This window comes from Anopheles coluzzii, chromosome X, assembly GCF_943734685.1.
Source record: "Anopheles coluzzii chromosome X, AcolN3, whole genome shotgun sequence".
NCBI classification, from domain to species: domain Eukaryota; kingdom Metazoa; phylum Arthropoda; class Insecta; order Diptera; family Culicidae; genus Anopheles; species Anopheles coluzzii.
In genome coordinates, this window is record NC_064669.1 from 24,012,969 (window position 1) to 24,020,777 (window position 7,809).

The following is a 7,809-nucleotide window of genomic DNA, read 5'->3' on the forward strand; positions in this document are numbered from 1 at the left end:
GCGCGTTCTTGACGGTCCAAGCAAGCAATGTTAGTAACAATGGGTCGAGGTAAACGTTGTACCGATCATCAGCGCCATATGTAAAAGCGAATGGCTGCTGCTGGCATTAAGCGCAAAAGGATCGAGTTCGTAATGGAACGATCGCGCACTTTTGTGGCAAACGCGCTTCGGACAACCGAAACGTGCTTAGACAACTGAAACGCGCTTGGACAACCGAAACGCGCAAGTCAACCGGACGTCCTCAGAAGACCACGGCGAAAGAAGACCGTAACATTGTTAATATATCGAAAACACACTGATCGCGAGGGCGGTGGTCCTGCTTATCACACCAAAAACCTAACCCAAAACACAATAAAACTACTTACAAATCTATCCGAAACGACCTACTTGTGAAACAAACACACACATCAATACACATTCAAACACACACACACACACACACACACACACACACACACACACACACACACACACACACACACACACACACACACACACACACACACACACACACACACACACACACACACACACACACACACACACACACACACACACACACACACACACACACACACACACACACACACACACACACACACACACACACACACACACACACACACACACACACACACACACACACACACACACACACACACACACACACACACACACACACACACACACACACACACACACACACACACACACACACACACACACACACACACACACACACACACACACACACACACACACACACATACACACACAAACACATACAGTATCGGACAGAAAGATAGGGCATTGGGTTTTTAACGCACCGTGCACCCGTTGGGCCAAGTTTATGAGTGGTTTGTATGTGTTTGTGTTTGTGTGTGTGTGTATGTGTGTGTATGTGTGTGTGTGTATGTGTGTGTGCATGTGTGTGTGTGTGTGGATGTATGTTTGAATGTGTATTGATGTGTGTGTTTGTTTCACAAGTAGGTCGTTTCGGATAGATTTGTAAGTAGCTTTTTTGTGTTTTGGGTTAGGTTTTTGGTGTGATAAGCAGGACCACCGCCCTCGCGATCAGTGTGTTTTCGATATATTAACAATGTTACGGTCTTCTTTCGCCGTGGTCTTCTGAGGACGTCCGGTTGACTTGCGCGTTTCGGTTGTCCAAGCGCGTTTCAGTTGTCTAAGCACGTTTCGGTTGTCCGAAGCGCGTTTGCCACAAAAGTGCGCGATCGTTCCATTACGAACTCGATCCTTTTGCGCTTAATGCCAGCAGCAGCCATTCGCTTTTACATATGGCGCTGATAATCGGTACAACGTTTACCTCGACCCATTGTTACTAACATTGCTTGCTTGGACCGTCAAGAACGCGCTGGTTAAAAAGTTGGACACGGCTGATCCCGTGCTCTGCCTGCGTTCTACTTCTATACGCAATGAATTACATCGTTGTCGAGCAGCGAAAACATCGCATGGATAAAAACTATCAACGAGTACGCGAGTAAGCGTCTTCCCTTCAAAATCGAGAACAGAATACTGCCGCGCTCATGAAACAAAACGCCCATTGAAAAGAACAACTGCGCGCCAGCTCAATGCACGCACAAAGTTTACCATTCGCACACAACGTGCAACGCAGAGATGCACGAAGGCCTTTCAATGGCGTGCACTGGAGAAACACCTGTGTGAGAATGCCGAGTTCATTGCTATTGTGCGTGTGTCCATTTCGCACCGGTGTCGCATTCACATTCATGAAACAGCACACCTGCGTTTTCGTCCGAGGAACAAGGGCTGCTGTCGATGCAAACTTTAGTTTTTATCCAAGTGTAAACGCACAATGTTTCACATGATATCACACATAATAAGAATAATTTCAACGCAATATGACATCATGGCAAGTTTTTCAGACACAAACCCGCGCACTTGCAAATACATATTAAAAAGCACACTCACTTTCTACTACTACACACACACACATACACACACACACACACAGACAAACACACACACACACACACACTCACACACACACACATACACACACACATACACACATACACACACACAAACACGAGTAACGTGGCAAAACAAGTGCACGGTGCATTGAAAAAAAAGGGTCCTATCTTAATGTCCGATACTGTACAAACCACACATAAACTTGGCCCAACGGGTGCACGGTGCGTTAAAAAACCATTGCCCTATCTTTCTGTCCGATACTGTACCCTTTTTACTCTACGGGCCACTAGCTTAGGCGCGCCAACAGCGCTTTCCTCTCGGGTTCCCATTTTTTGCCCTCCTGGGATTATGATCATTTACTCATTGCCTACTATAGGGAAGGTACCTTGCTCCGAGGTCAAAAATGAAGATTTCACCAAATCGTAGTTTTAACCTCTATTTAGTCGTAGGAGCATGGTTTGCAGTGTCCGTGGGTCATATAAACCCCCGTTTGGGTCATACGTCCCCTCCCCGATGAAAATCGTCATATGACTATAGGCCGAACTTATGAAGCAAAAGTGGTGTCTGGTGGGTTCTGCCGATGATCTTAACCTATGATTTTGAGTTTCCACTCTTTCAAAACGTTTCCTGGAGCAGTACATCACGGGTCTACGGACCCAAAGACTTCGTTGCGATGGTTTCAAGCATAAAAGTTGTAACAGTTAAGGGTTTTTAATACGCGTATATTAAATCATTGCTTGAAACTAAGCTTCGTTGTCTTTAAACTCTGCAAGACCAATCGAACTTCTTAGGGAAACTCGAAGCATTCACGCTAAGCTGGTGGTGCAGGGCACATAGCGTGATGAAACCGGGTTTCCCTAACCAATGTGGCATATTTTTTCCCTGAGAGTGAAGCTCAGACCCACGTAGGGGAGAGCGAAGTGGAACTTAAATGTTCAATGCAGCAAATGTTCGCCATGCGGATAAATAAGTTGGAATAGTTCAATGTAGTGTAATGCAAACACGAATCGCAAATAACGATACGGGACCCAGAAGCAATTCTGCGGATCCCTCGGGGAGTGGTGAGTTGATATAAATTAGAGGTGAAAGTCCAAGTTGTTCGAGCTCCGGCTCGGCAGCCGATACGAGGTTCCTGTTGAGCTTGTTTGTACATCGCGCAGAGGCGCCGTTCGGTTCTAGCAATGATTCCCGCCACCATGTTCTATGCGTGCAGAGATCCGTTAGAGCTCGTTCAATGTGTCCCGCCGTGATTACGAAAAAGTCCAACAGTTGACTTAGTTGGGTGTGCGTCAAGTAATCGCGCAGAGATGCCGATCGGTTCCTAGCAATGTTTCCCGTCACAAGGTGGTATTGGCACCTGTGCAGAGTGGCCGTTAGCAATGTCTCCCGTATCACGGTGGTGTACCATCACTAGTGCAGAGTGACCGCTAGCAATGTCTCCCGTCACAAGGTGGTAGCCCAGAAGTGCAGAGAAGCCGCTGTAGCAAAGTCTCCCGTATCACGTTGGAGTTCTTCCACTAGTGTAGAGAGATCGCTGAACCGTTCAATGTGTCCCGTCGTGGTGTGCTTGTACCGAGCACGTAGGATACACCTTGCTTTGTTGGTTTGGGATAGGAGTGGTCGCGCAACTGCCTCCACGCCGCAGAGTGCCAGTTCGGATTGAAGGTCAACTTTAGCCGTTCAATGCATCAGTCGGTGGGTGTTCAGATGGCATCACAACTTCCCCTAGGTGCTCAAGTTGGCTGGGTTGTAAAACATGTACACATGCGCAGAGTATCGTGCGTACTAGCAAAGTCTCCCGTCACGGTGGTTACGAATGAGTTCCATGCAGTGCAGAGAGATCGTTAGTGCGTGCAATGTACCAGTCGATGTGTCGTACCGGCATACAACCCCGCTTAGAGGCCCGTCGCTCGAAGAGGACAAGAAAGAGTGCGCAGAGTGCCGTACCGGCATAGCAATGTCTCCAGACATACGTTGGGACACCCGACGCAGTGCAGAGAGATCCGCTAGCCGTGTGCAATGCATCCGACGTTGCCTGCTTGTGCAGTCTATCGAGTGGCGCCAACGGACGCTCTGGCGTCGCAGAACAAATCTCGGTGGTCACGGGGGACTTGCGCCTCGCGTGATCAAGAGTGTAGTTCGTGTTCAAGCAATTGACTCGAATTCTGGTTGATCCTACCAGTGATATACGCTCGTCTCAAAGGTTAAGCCATGCATGTCTAAGTACAAGCTTCCTAGAAAGTGAAACCGCATAAGGCTCAGTATAACAGCTATAATTTACAAGATCCTCATCCAAACAGTTACTTGGATAACTGTGGAAAAGCCAGAGCTAATACATGCATTATGCCGGGACTGTTGGCCTCCGGGTCGGCGGAACTGGTGCACTTATTAGTTAAACCAATCGCCTCCGGGCGCTTTGAGTTGAAATCTGGATAAGGATGCCGATCGTACGGTCGCTTGCGACTGACGACAGATCTTTCAAATGTCTGCCCTATCAACTATTGATGGTAGTGTAGAGGACTACCATGGTTGCGACGGGTAACGGGGAATCAGGGTTCGATTCCGGAGAGGGAGCCTGAGAAATGGCTACCACATCCAAGGAAGGCAGCAGGCGCGTAAATTACCCAATCCCGGCACGGGGAGGTAGTGACGAGAAATAACAATATGGACCTCTCTAACGATGGTCCATAATTGGAATGAGTTGAGCATAAATCCTTTTGCAAGGATCAAGTGGAGGGCAAGTCTGGTGCCAGCAGCCGCGGTAATTCCAGCTCCACTAGCGTATATTAAAGTTGTTGCGGTTAAAACGTTCGAAGTTGATACCCCGTCCAGACTCGCGTCCGTCGCGGGCGCCCGGCCTCTCGGTTGGGACCGTCCGTGTACGCGCTCGCGGCTGCGACTCACAATGGTGTACCTGGGCGTTCTACTCCGTGACGGGTCAGGACTTGTCGCCGCGACCTCGTCGGTCAAGGTCTTGTTCGACCCAGCTTCATGGTGCCCGGGAACTCTCGTTTACCTTGAACAAATTAGAGTGCTCAAAGCAGGCTAGTTCAAAGCGTCCGGTCCTCCGGGGCCGGCGTTGGCCGAGAATAATTTTGCATGGAATAATGGAACATGACCTCGGTCTGAATGGTTTCGTTGGTTTGTAATAGACCAAGAGGTAATGATTAACAGAAGTAGTCGGGGGCATTGGTATTACGGCGCGAGAGGTGAAATTCGTAGACCGTCGTAGGACCCACAGAAGCGAAAGCGTTTGCCAAGGATGCTTTCATTAATCAAGAACGAAAGTTAGAGGATCGAAGGCGATTAGATACCGCCCTAGTTCTAACCGTAAACGATGCCAATTAGCAATTGGGAGACGCTACCTACCTTCGGTGCTCTCAGTAGCTTCCGGGAAACCAAAATCGGGTTCCGGGGAAAGTATGGTTGCAAAGTTGAAACTTAAAGGAATTGACGGAAGGGCACCACAAGAAGTGGAGCTTGCTGGCGCCGGAGAAGACGGAGCTGCTGATGGTGTCGAGCAAGCGAAGCGGATACAAAAACATCCCTGTGAACATCTGTGGAGTGGAAGTGCGCTCGAAGCGGTCGATCCGCTATTTGGGGGTCATGCTACACGACCACCTGTCGTGGCGCCCACACGTCGAGATGGTCGCGGACAAGGCCCTCCGTGTGGTGCGAGCATTGCGTGTCGTCATGCGCAACCACAGCGGCCCCCAAGTGAGCAAGCGGAAGCTGCTCGCCGCAGTGGCCGCGTCCATTATCCGCTATGGCGCACCCGTCTGGGCGGAAGCCTCGGACCTACAGTGGTGCAGGCGGATATTGGATCGCGTGCAGCGCCCCCTGGCCCAGGGCATCACGAGCGCCTTCCACTCCACGAGCTGCGAGGTAGCGGTGGTTTTAGCCGGAGAACTGCCATACCACCTCCTGGTGAAGGAAGACGCCCGCTGCTACAACCGACTGCAGTTAAGCCCGGACAGCAGTCGAGAGGCGATTCGCCAGGAGGAAAAGGAGTCATCGCTGCAGCTGTGGCAGCAACAGTGGGACGACGAGGCGGCGAATAACACCAGCCGCTACTTACGTTGGGCCCACCGACAAGTGCCAGACGTGCGCCTGTGGACGGGGCGGAAACACGGAGAGGTAGATTTCTACCTCTCGCAGGTTCTCAGTGGACATGCCTTCGTCCACGAGTTCCTGCACGTGTTCGGGTTCGCTCCATCCCCGGACTGTCCCAGGTGCGCAGGGTCGGTCGAGTCGGTGGCCCACGTACTGTTCCAGTGTCCCCGCTTCGTGGATGTTCGCGCGGAGTTGCTGCACGGCGTCGACGAGGACAACCTCGGCAGCCGCCTGTTGGAGAGTGCGGAGTGGTGGGACCGCATCCACGGCAGATCCTCTCCGTTCTGCAGGAGGACTGGCGGGAGGAGCAGCAAAACTTGGCAGCCGCCGAGGCTGCTCAGCCAGTTCCTGCATCCAGCCCGCCCGAGGACATGGCGGAGGCAGAGCGGAGACGGCTGATGCGACGCCGAGAGGTGCGCAACCGCAGCGCCCGGCGGATGCGGCAGCGGCGTCGGCAGGAGCGGCTCGGCGTGGACGAGGTCGTCCCGGCTATCTTGGCACGCGCAGCGGCCAATGACGACGCGGCCGACGACGTAGCGGAGCCGACAGGGGAGGTCGAGGAGGAGGAGGTCAGCCCTCCAGAGCCGCCAATCCCCCCGCGCAGCCGGGGATTGCCTCCCTCCCCACGCACGATGGAGATGCGGCGACTGCGGCGTAACTTTATGCAGCTCCAATACCGGGAAAGGCGTCGGGCCGGAGTGCTAGGAGCTGTTCCGCAGGGTCGCCAACGACGTGGGCGACTACCACCATCTGCAGCGGAAGTGGAGCGGCGTCGCATTAACCGGCGGCAGAGAGAGAGGCAGCGGCGGCTGGAGCAACGGCAAGCGGAGGTCGAGGCTCAGCCTCCCCCGTGGGACGAGCTGCCGAGCTCCCAGCTTGCCCAACGAAGAAGCAGCCTCACGGATGACGAGCGAGCTGCCGTAACATCGGCGAACGTGTCCACGCGCTGACGCAGCTCTGTGATGATACGGTGAAACCTGCAAGGATTAGGACAAGGACAACGGTTACCGGAACATATTTAATGTTAAAAAGGCGGCAACGAAAACCTTTCACGAAAGGAAAAATAGTGAAAAAAAAAAAAAAGTTTTTTGAATTCAAATAAATAAAGAGAAAGGCCCAAACGGGCGGAATTCCCGGCGGGGGGAAATCCGTTAGTGGTAACCCCCCGCCGGTAGGAGCGGGGTTCTTTCGGGAAACAATGGTCCTCAATAAAGAACTCTTGAAGAATTTAAAAAAAAAAAGAAGTGGAGCTTGCGGCTTAATTTGACTCAACACGGGAAAACTTACCAGGTCCGAACTTATTGAGGTAAGACAGATTGATAGCTCTTTCTCAAACTTAAGGGTAGTGGTGCATGGCCGTTCTTAGTTCGTGGAATGATTTGTCTGGTTAATTCCGATAACGAACGCGACTCAGTCAAGCTAACTAGAACGCTGTCAGTAGTGTGCCTCCGGGCGCACCTGACGTTAGGAGTGGCGGGTGTCCTCACGGGTGCCCGTCACTTAGTTTGCCCTGCTTAGCGGGACAACTTGTGTTTAGCAAGATGAGATTGAGCGATAACAGGTCCGTGATGCCCTTAGATGTTCTGGGCTGCACGCGTGCTACAATGTGAGCAGCAGCGTGTTCTCGCCTTATGGCGCCCCCATTCCGAGAGGAACGGGAAATCACCCAAATGCTCATTTAGTAGGGATTGGGGACTGCAATGGTCCCCATGAACCTGGAATTTCTAGTAAGTGCTAGTCATTAGC